The sequence below is a fragment of the Bombina bombina genome, chromosome 6 (assembly GCF_027579735.1).
Source record: "Bombina bombina isolate aBomBom1 chromosome 6, aBomBom1.pri, whole genome shotgun sequence".
Taxonomy (NCBI): Eukaryota; Metazoa; Chordata; class Amphibia; order Anura; family Bombinatoridae; genus Bombina; species Bombina bombina.
This window is the reverse complement of record NC_069504.1, coordinates 773,632,325-773,644,219: the sequence shown is the minus strand read 5'-3', so window position 1 is coordinate 773,644,219 and position 11,895 is coordinate 773,632,325.

Genomic DNA, 11,895 nt, shown 5'->3' with positions numbered 1-11,895 from the left:
GTATCTAATTAGGTATTTAACTGTGTAAAATATAGTCTGGTTGCATGATTCCTGCAGGTAGAAAAGAGAAGGGTTGTAAGGTCGAGAAGATAGGTGGAGAGTCGGTTGGGGCTGAAAGGTCCATTGTCGTTTGCAAGCAATGGAATGTAAAGGTAGGTATGTAAAGGAAAGGTATTGTAGGGTTCCTTATGTGGTATGTGGGGGTTGTGTGTGATTGAGGTATTCTTCCCATAGGAAGCAAATGGAGTGGTAGTTGTCTGTCTGTTTATTGCGGTTATAGTGGTGTTTTTCTAGTTTGAGGGACTGAGAGGTAGTTTCTTTCCAAATTGAGACTGACGGGAGGCTATGGTTTTTCCAGTGCTTTGGTATCAATCGTTTTGCCGAGTTTGTCATAATAGTTAGTAATGCCAGTCTTAGTTTACATTTTATTTTAGTGAACTTGTTAAAAAGGAAAAACCAGATATTTAATTCAAGATTTGTTGATAAGAAAATTTCAAATTCTACTTTGATTGATTCCCAGTACTCTTGGGCGACAGGACATGTCCACCATATATGTGTTGGGGTGCCTATGTCGTTGCAGCCCCTCTAACAGTTTGGTGAGAGCTCGGGGAGAATGGCATGTAGTCGGTATGGGGTGTAATACCATCTGTACAGAAGTTTGACGTTCATCTCCATTATATAAATGGAGGATGAAGATTTTGTCATATAGTGGACGATCTGCAGCCAATTTTTATGGGTTTGAGTGGAGCCGATCTCTTTTTCCCACTTTTGTATATAAGAGGGGAGGGAGAGTTGATACGGTTGCATGAGTAGTCGATGTGTGAATGAAAGAAAGCCTTTATTCAATGTTTCGTTAAGGCAGCTGCTTTCAAAGCTGGTTAAAGGGCGTGTGAGTTGGGTTTTCTTGGGGTGTTTAGTAATGAAGTCTGAAAGCTGTTGGTGTTGGAACCAGTTTAATTGTGTGGTCCCTAGTGTTGATATGATTTCGGGTAGAGTCTTGGGTTTCCCGTTTATAAGTATTGCGTGGCAAGGGAAGCCCCTGTATATATAGGGGGTTTGGGTTACTTGTGGGAGGAGTTTAACAGGGAGGTCGGGATTGTCGTAGAGGGGGGTTAGTGGGGAGGGTATTGTTGATATGTGGTTTTGGCGTTTAATGTACGAGTCCCACATCTTGAATGTCTCTTTGGTTATAGTTGGGAGGTGTATTGGTAGGTTTCGTTTATTGGATGGTAGCCAGCATTTGCTGCTCAGGTGGGTGGTGGAGGATAGTAAGTGCTCGAGGAGCACCCATTCTTTATGCTCTGAGTGTCTACTCCAGTGGATAATTCGGGAGTAGAAGGAGGCTAGTCTGTATTGCATTAAGTTTGGGATCCCTAGGCCGCCTAGTTCCTTGGGGCGGTATAATGTGGTAGTGGCTATTCTAGGTCTCTTATGTTGCCAGATGTAGGAGATAATAGATTTTTGAAGTTTATGAATTAGGGGGTTTGGGGTGGGAATTGGTAGGGTTTGAAAGAGGTATAATAACTTGGGAAGGAGGGTCATCTTCACTGAATTGATCCTACCCAGCCAAGAGATAGGCTTGTTGCTCCAAGATCTAAGTAAAGCAGTTGTTGTGTTAAAAATGGCTTTGAAATTTAAGTCGAGTATGACCTGTAAGTGCGGGGAGATGTGGACACCTAGATACTTGATGGATTGGCATTGAAGGCGAAAGTGGGCTATTGATCGTATTGCATCCAGGTCGTTCTCGCGTAGCCCTATGGGCAGTAATTCTGATTTTGTAATGTTGATTTTAAAGTTGGAGAAGGTGCCATAAGTGTGGAGGGTTTGCATAAGTGATGGAAGTGACAATTCGGGTTGTGTGATGGTAAGAAAGAGATCGTCAGCGTACAGAGTGACTTTGTATTCTTGGTGTGCTATTTTGATTCCATGTATAGCCTCATTGTGCCTGATGTAGGAGGCAAGGACCTCCATGGCGAGGACAAACAAAATAGGGGAGAGAGGGCATCCCTGTCGTGTGCCGTTTGTGATATCGAATGGTTGGGAGAGTGTATCATTTAGTTTGATTTTTGCCTGGGGGCGGTTGTAGAGGGAGAATATTTTTCCTATGAACGATTGTTCAAAGCCAAATTGTTTTAGGGTCGTCTGTAAAAAAAGCCAATCCAGCCTATCAAAGGCTTTTTCCGCATCCATGGAGATGAATGCGGAGGGTATGCCGTTAGTGGCAGCGTATTCCATTAGAAGAAGGATTTTGGTGGTGTTGTCTTTGGTTTCTCTAAGGGGGGTGAATCCAGCTTGGTTAATGTGTACGATTGGCGGCAGTATGTTATTGATACGGGTGGCAAGTATCTTGGCGTATAACTTGATGTCTGTGTTTAAAAGGGATATTGGGCGGAAATTGGCAGGTGTGGTGGGGGGTTTGCCTGGTTTCGGTAACACTGCAACTTGTGCTTCTAGCATTGATTGAGGGAAAGGGTTAGTTTCTGATACTTCGTTAAAAAGCAGAGTGAGATGGGGTAGGAGTAGGGAGGAGAAGGTGTGATAATATTTCCCTGTGAAGCCGTCTGGGCCGGGGCTCTTCCCGTTGTCAAGTGATTTAATAGCCACAAGCATTTCGGATTGGGAAATAGGGCTGTTAAGATGTCGAGTTTGCTCAGGTGTTATTTTGGGTAACTGTGCTTGCGCCAGATAAGAGAGTAGTTCCGGGGAGGGCCCATTTGGTGTGGAATTTTTGTTGATGTTATAGAGTTTTGAATAATAGTCGTGGAAAGATTGTAAGATGTCGGTAGTGGTAGTGAGAGTAGCGGGGGGGTGGGGTCGCTTAATTTCGTTTATGTATGCTTTTAGTCTCTTTTTTTTTAAGGCCCTGGCTAGAAGCTTTCCTGATCTATTGCTCTCATGAAAGAACATGCTGTTGGTTTTTGTCCTAAGTGACTGGTATTCAATTTGAAGAAAGTTATCTAAAGCTTGTCTGGCATCTTGTAGATTAGCAGTTATTAGCGGATCAGTTGGGGACAACTTATGGGCTAAATCTAGGCGGGCAAACGTGTCTGAGAGCTCTTTATATAATTGTCTCTACGACTTCTGGTATTGATTTTTAAGTTTAATTAGCTCCCCTCTGATCACGCACTTATGTGCTTCCCAGATTGTGTATTTATTGTCTACCGAGAGTGTATTTAGGTGGAAGTATTCCTGTATGGTGGAGCTAATCTTTGTTATGGTGGCTGGGTCGTTTAGTAAGTTATTATCTAGTTTCCATATGTATGGTGTTACGGGTGTATTTGGCCAAGAGATTTTGAGTTTTACTGCGGAGTGGTCGGACCATGATGTGGGGGAGATATCACATCTTTTAACCAAGGTTAAAGATGCCTGGTTGGAAAAGATATAGTCTAAGCGACTGTACGTCTTGTTGGGATGTGAAAAGAAAGTATAATCCGGGTGGATGAAGCGCCAAGTGTCGTGTAGGTTAAGGTTTCGTAGTCCTACCCAAAGTGTGTTTGTGATTTTTTTGGAGATAGCAACATTGGGGTTAGAGCTATCCTTTATGGGTTGCAATGGTACATTGAAGTCGCCAGCGAAGAAAGTGGGGCCCTTTGCGATGTCGACTATTCTATTAAGTATATATTTGAAGAAGGGGGTTTGATTAGTGTTTGGGGCGTAAATGTTGATTAATGTGATTGGCCTGCCAAAAAGCAGTCCCACTAGGGCGAGGAACCTGCCTTCTGAGTCTTTCGCTGCATGTAAAAAAAAGAAAGATATTTTACCTCAAAAGTTCCTCAGTAGCCACCTCCCATTGTAAAGGATTTCTAAGCAGCATTTTAGTGTGTCTGTCCTGGGACATCTGAAGGGACTAGCATCGTGCACTCTCATATTATTTCACCAATCAGGTAAAGGAAGCTTACTATGAAATCTCATGAGAGTTATGTCAAATCTCATGAGATCACAGTAAGAGTTCATGACCTCAGCAATGCTGATGCTGATTGGCTGCTGTTCATTTCTTCATTTTATTTTATTTTTTACCTGCAGCTGGCTGCAGCTGAGTATAACGTTTTACACAGAACTTACTCTGCTGAGCTGAGGAGATTGTGAGGTAAAATATCTTCCTTTTTTACATAGAGATGCTCAGGTGATATTTTCCTGTCAGCTTTTTACAGTTATACTGCATCAATTTCAAGTGATTTAGCATATGAGTATTATGTCCCTTTAAATAAACTAAACTAAATTACAAAAAAAAAACACTAAATTACAAAAAATAAAAAAAGATTACAAGATTTTTAAGCTAATTACACCTATTCTAAGCCCCCTAATAAAATAATAAATCAGCCAATCGGATTGAACTTGAATCTGATTGGCTGATTCAATCAGCCAATCAGATTTTTCTACCTTAATTCCGATTGGCTGATAGAATCCTATCAGCCAATCGGAATTCGACGGACGCCATCTTGGATGACGTCATTTAAAGGTACCTCATTCCTCGTTCAGTCGTCGTGCCGGATGGATGCTCCGCCGCAGAGGAGCGAAGAAAGATGATTGAAGATGCCGCTTTGCTTGAAGACATCGCCGGATGGAAGAAGACTTCTCTGCCGCTTGCTTGAAGACATCGCCGGGATGAAGACTTCTTCTTTGCCGCTTGATTGAAGACATCGCCCAGATGGAAGAAGACATCTCTGCCGCTTGATTGAAGACATCGCCCGGATCGGATGAAGAGTTCTGCCCGGCTGGGTGAATACAAGGTAGGGAGATCTTCAGGGGGGTAGTGTTAGGTTTTTTTAAGGGGGGTTTGGGTGGCTTTAGAATAGGGGTATCTGGGTGGTGGGTTGTTATGTTGGGGGGTGGTATTGTGTTTTTTTTTACAGGCAAAAGAGCTGTTTTCTTTGGGGCATGCCCCGCAAAAGGCCGTTTTAAGGGCTGGTAAGGTAAAAGAGCTGTTAACTTTTTTAATTTAGAATAGGGTAGGGAATTTTTTTTATTTTAGGGGGCTTTATTATTTTATTAGGGGGCTTAGAATAGGTGTAATTAGCTTAAAAATCTTGTAATCTTTTTTTATTTTTTGTAATTTAGTGGGTTTTTTTTGTTGTAATTTAGTTTATTTAATTGTATTTTAGTTTAGATATTTGTAGTTTATTTAATTTATTGATAGTGTAGTGTTAGGTGTATTTGTAACTTAGGTTAGGATTTATTTTACAGGTAAATTGGTAATAGTTATTAACTATTTAATAGCTATTGTACCTAGTTAAAATAAATACCAAGTTACCTGTAAAATAAATATAAACCCTAAAATAGCTACAATGTAATTATTAATTACATTGTAGCTATCTTAGGGTTTATTTTATAGGTAAGTATTTAGATTTAAATAGGAATATTTTAATTAATAATATTAATATTAATTAGATTTATTTTAATAAGAATTTAGTTAGGGATGTTAGAGTTAGATAGGGTTATTATACTTAATATATATATATATAATATAATAACGATATTAACTATATTAACCCTAATATAATTAGGGTTAATATAGTTAATATATATAATATAATAACTATATTAACTCTAATATAATTAGGGTTAATATAGTTAATATAGCTGGCTGCGGTGTAGGAGGATTAGATTAGGGGTTAATCTATTTAATATAGCTGGCGAAGTTGCAGCCTTGCAAATCTGTTCAACAGAAGTATCATTTTTGAATGCCCATGAGGAAGCCACAGCCCTAGTGGAATGAGCCGTAATTCGGTCAGGAGGCTGCTATCCAGCAGTCTCATATGCAAAACGGATGATACTCTTCTGCCAAAAAGAAAGAGAGGTAGCCGTAGCTTTCTGACCCCTACGTTTCCCTGAAAAAATTACAAACAAAGAAGACGATTGTCGAAAATCCTTAGTCGCTTGTAAGTAGAACTTTAAAGCACAGACTACATCTAAATTATGTAACAGACGTTCCTTCTTAGAAGAAGGATTAGGACACAAGGAAGGAACAACAATCTCCTGATTAATATTCTTGTTAGAAACAACTTTAGGAAGAAAACCAGGTCTTGTACGCAACACCACCTTATCCGAATGGAAAATAAGGTAAGGAGAATCATATTGAAATGACGAAAACTCTTCGAGCAGAAGAAATAGCAACCAAAAATAAAACTTGCCAAGATAATAACTTAATATCCATGGAATGCATAGGTTCAAACGGAACCCCTTGAAGAACTCTAAGAACTAAATTTAAACTCAAATGAGGAGCAATTGGTCTAAATACAGGCCTGATTCTAGTCAGAGCGATTGCACATCTGGAACATCTGTCAGACGCTTATGTAACAAAATAGATAAAGCAGAAATCTGACCCTTTAAGGAACTTGCTGATAATCCTTTCTCCAATCCTACTTGGAGAAAAGACAAAATCCTGGGAATCCTAACCCTACTCCATGAGTAGCCCATAGATTCACACCAATAAAGATATTTACTCCATATCTTATGGTAAATTTTCCTAGTGACAGGCTTACGTGCCTGAATTAAGTATCTATGACTGAATCAGAAAAACCTAGCTTAGATAAAATTAAGCGTTCAATCTCCAAGCAGACAGCTGCAGAGAAACCAGATTTGGGTGATGGAAGGGACCCTGAATGAGAAGGTCCTTCCACAATGGAAGCTTCCACGGTGGCAGAGATGACATGTCCACCAGATCTGCATACCAAATCCTGCGAGGCCACGCAGGAGCAATGAGGATCACCAATGCCCTCTCCTTTTTAATTCGAGCAATCACCCGGGGAAGGAGAGCAAACGGGGGGAATAACTATGCTAGGTTTAAAAACCAAGGAAATGCCAAGGCATCTATCAGCTCGGCCTGAGGATCCCTGGACCTGGACCCGTATCTCGGAAGCTTGGCATTCTGACGAGACGCCATAAGGTCCAACTCCGGCCAACCCCATCTGAGAATCAGGCTTGAAAATATTTCCGGATGGAGCCCCCACTCTCCCGGATGAAAAGTCTGCCCGCTCAGAAAATCTGCCTCCCAGCTTACCACCCCTGGGATGTAGATCGCCAACAGATGGCAAGAGTGAGCCTCCGCCCACTTAATTATTTTGGCTACCTCGATCATCGCCAAGGAACTCCTCGTTCCTCCTTGATGATTGAGTTAAGCCACTGTCGTTATATTGTCCGACTTGAATCTGATGAAATGGGCCGAGGCCAACTGAGGCCAGGCTTGAAGCGCATTGAATATCGCCCTCAACTCCAGAATGTTGATAGGAAGGAGAGATTCTGCTTGAGTCCATACTCCCTGAGCCCTTAAGGAGCTCCAGACTGCTCCCCATCCTAACAGGCTGGCATCCGTTGTCACAATCACCCACGCGGGTCTGCGAAAGCATGTCCCCTGGGATAGATGATCCAGTGACAACAACCATAGAAGAGAGTGCCTTGTCTCCTGATCTAGGGTTATTCGAGGAGTCAATCTGTATAATCTCCAGTCCCAGACAACTAGTATAACTAATTGTAAAAAGATACAATTAAGTATTTAGAAACAAGCTCCACAAATGTAGATTAATCATATACTCTGCATATAATATGGTAGATTATGTATAGAAATGTTCGTTTAAAAGTTCCATCACATTCATACATTCTATATTTTATTACTTAGACTAGGAACACACATGCATACAATAGCTTAAGCAAAAAGAATTAAAAACACTTAAACCAGGTAAATTATAAATGTCACAGCTGCTGAAATAAATATCCGTTTATATTTTTCTAACAGCCATCAAACTATATATAAAGTAAAGTTATACTAAGCCCTTACAATCCGAGGGCTATATTACTTTTAATTATAACAGCTAAGTTTGAAGGCTGTAAAGTAGCAAAAGTATGGATGTTTCAGCGAGTCATTGGGTAAACCTGGTAAGCGGTAGTGATGTCGTGAACATAAAATTTTGCGAACGCGAACTTCCACAAGAGTTCGCGAACGGGCGATCCGGGCGAACCGCCATTGACTTCAATAGGCAGGCGAATTTTAAAACCCACAGGGACTCTTTCTGGCCACAATAGTGATGGAAAAGTTGTTTCAAGGGGACTAACACCTGGACTGTGGCATGCCGGAGGGGGATCCATGGCAAAACTCCCACGGAAAATTACATAGTTGATGCGGAGTCTGGTTTTAATCCATAAAGGACATAAATCACCTAACATTCCTAAATTGTTTGGAATAACGTGCTTTAAAACATCAGGTATGATGTTGTATCGATCAGGTAGTGTAAGGGTTACGCCCGCTTCACAGTGACAGACCAAACTCCCCGTTTAACGCACCGCACTGCATTATTCTAGGGCCAAAGGGAATCACAGCACCACGACCACGACGGCACCTGCGGGGTGGCCTTCCTCTGCCTGTCATTTTTTTTTTTAATGTACACTTACACTACTATTAAACAAGATATGAGTGGTGGCACTGGGCAAGTGGGCACAGTATACGCTGTGAGCCTGACACAAAAAAGCAGACTGATGTTTCACAGTCCAAAAAGTTTTTTTTTTTTTTAAATGTACACTTACACTACTATTAAACAAGATATGAGTGGTGGCACTGGGCAAGTGGGCACAGTATACGCTGTGAGCCTGACACAAAAAAGCAGACTGATGTTTCACAGTCCAAAAAGTTTTTTTTTTTTTTTAAATGTACACTTACACTACTATTAAACAAGATATGAGTGGTGGCACTGGGCAAGTGGGCCCAGTATAAGCTGTGAGCCTGAAACAAAAAAGCAGACTGATGTTTCACAGTCCAAAAAGTTTTTTTTGTTTTTAAATGTACACTTACACTACTATTAAACAAGATATGAGTGGTGGCACTGGGCAAGTGGGCACAGTATACGCTGTGAGCCTGACACAAAAAAGTAGACTGATGTTTCACAGTACAAAAAGTTTTTTGTTTTTAAATTTACACTACTGTTACACCAGATATGAGTGGTGGCACTGGGCAAGTGGGCACAGTATACGCTGTGAGCCTGGCACACACGCTGGCAGGCAGGCAACTGCAATTAGATTACACAAGCAGACTGATGTTTCACAGTCAAAAAAGTTTTTTTTTTTTTAAATTTACACTACTGTTACACCAGATATGAGTGGTGGCACTGGGCAAGTGGGCCTGGCACACACGCTGGCAGGCAGGCAACTGCAATTAGATTACACTAGCAGACTGATGTTTCACAGTCAAAAAAGTTTTTGTTTTTTTTTAAATTTACACTACTGCTACACCAGATATGAGTGGTGGCACTGGGCAAGTGGCTTGGCAGGCAGGCAGGCAGCTGCAATTAGATTACACAGGGGAAAAAATAAATAAATGATGTTCTATCCCTAAAAAGGGCTTTTTGTGGTGCTGTCCTTACAGCAGAGATCAGATGAGTCCTTCAGGACTGTAGTGGACACTGAATACACTAGCCTAGCTATCAATTTCCCTATTAAATCACCATCAGCTACACTGTCCCTCCTGTAACTAACAATGCAGCTTCCGAATGAATCTAAAATGGCTGCTGTTCAGGAGCTGGGAGGGTCTGGGAGGGAGGGTCTGTTGCTGATTGGCTGGAATGTGTCTGCAGACTGTGAGATATAGGGTCATAGTTTACTCAATGATGACGATGAGGGGGCGGATCAAACATCGCATATGTTCGCCCGCCGCGGCGAACGCGAACATGCTATGTTCGCCGGGAACTATTTGCCGGCGAACTATTTGCGACATCACTAGTAAGCGGTTAAAAATTAACAACAAGGAGAGACAGAGCTGCTTCTGTCGGATCCCTGACGCGCGTCTCACAAAGAACGCTTCCTCTGAAAACCATAGAATGCATGATATGCAAAGAAAGACTCTGGACGGAGTATGCGAAGGAAGCGCAGGGCATTGCATGTGTGCCCAAACATCTTGTGAACACTGTAGGTTTGTGGCATAAAGTGATCATTGTCGACCTACCTCCAAACAGCAAACACCATAAAAGGAGGAGTTCAGAAAAAAGAGTGTAATGTTTTAATAAAAATAAACACACAAACGTTACTGTCACTTTAAATCATCATATTTCTGTGTCAGAAATTATCCAAGTATCATGTTAACCTTGCTGGTAATAGACATTGCTATGTACATTAAAGCAACCCTGTCTTGTGTACACAATCCCTATGAAAATTGCAAGGAACCGCAGAGCACCGCATGTGGGCCAGAAAAAAAATCTATATTTTATGTCTACACTTGTTCCATTTTAAGTACCAAGCTGCATTATACAGTAAACAGCTGGAATGTATCAAAAAAAGGAACCCCACAAAAAACGGTACTGTCTCTTAAAAAAGAACGTTATTTTTGGGCACCCTTGTTCCATTCAAAGTCATAATGGATGATTGAACACATAGACATCTGAAATACCCTGAACAAAATTATCAAATAAAAACACCACTGTTTTAAATGTGTAGAGATACCTCACATTAGAAACCAGGTGGTACTGTGCCTTTAAATAAAAAACAAAACACGGCTTTATCTTTAAAATAAGAATTGCAACAGTTGTCCATTTATGTCAGCTAACATAAAACTAACCCACAAACAGCAGGCAACGCACCACTCCAAACTAAACTTTTATGCCACCACATTTGCTCTTTGACTGTCATAGCAACCTCATGACTAGACTCAGTCTCAGATTGCTCATCTGAATTCTCAATGAGTATTGGGACTGCACAAAAAGGCACGCAAACTTTCTGTAGTGAGACGTAGTGTAGCCTAGTTCCGCCCATCGTGGGTGTATCAGGCTGGAACTCCCTAACGGCAAATAAGTAAAAATGGAGCCATCAGAACACACTACTGTTTTCTTTAGCATTACACCATAGCCCCGCTGATTTATATGAGACAACTGCCGGGAGTAAAATAACACTGTTTGCTCTCCAGCCCCAGTGTATGAATAACATAGCCCTCAAGAAAGACCACAATCCCATCACAATAAGAGCCCATGATTATCTCAGCCCTTGACATGTGAATGAATGTAATGTAGTGCTCACTTTCTTCTGAGAGAATGTGTCCCCAGAAATAATAAAGTTAGCACTTACCTTGAATGCTGTGCGACAGCATGGCAGTCCAGCAGGTTTTCAGAGGTCCTCTCCCTACCATAGCCCTGTGGGCTAAGATCAGCCTGAGTTAAAAGTGCTTAGGCTATCTAGATTAGGGAGGCAAATATGTATAGGAGGCGCAGTGAGAATTATGTCCCACCAGTTCCTATTGCTTTAAAGCCACCAAATGCTCTACTGTAGAGACTGATCTGGTCTAGGCTACACCCTAGCACAAAGTAGCACTCTATGGCACTACTTTAAAAATAATAAACTCTTGATTGAAGAATCTATAACTAACACCTCACTTTACCTCTTCCTATCACTAACACAGGCAAAGAGAATGACTGGGGTGGGAGGGCAGGGAGGAGATATATATACAGCTCTGCTGTGGTGCTCTTTGCCTCCTCCTGCTGGCCAGGAGGCGTAATCCCACAAGTAAGGATGAAATCCTTGGACTCATCGTGTCTTTAAAAATAAATAAATATATATATATATATATATATATATATATATATAAACACACACACACATATATCTGTATGTTCAATATATACATATATCTCTACATACATTCATATAGATATGGTATACAAAAATATATATATAAATATATACTGTATATATATTTATATATATATATTTTGTAAAACATATCTATAGCTATATATCTATATGAATATATACAGTATATATATATATATATATACACACAGTATATATATATTTAGAGTATTATAACAAAAATACCCCAAAAAACCCAAAACATATTCAATTTGATATTCAATGATATTTTAATTGTGACAATGTTTGACTGTGAAGGGCTCAACAGTGTATATATAGGTTTATATATACATG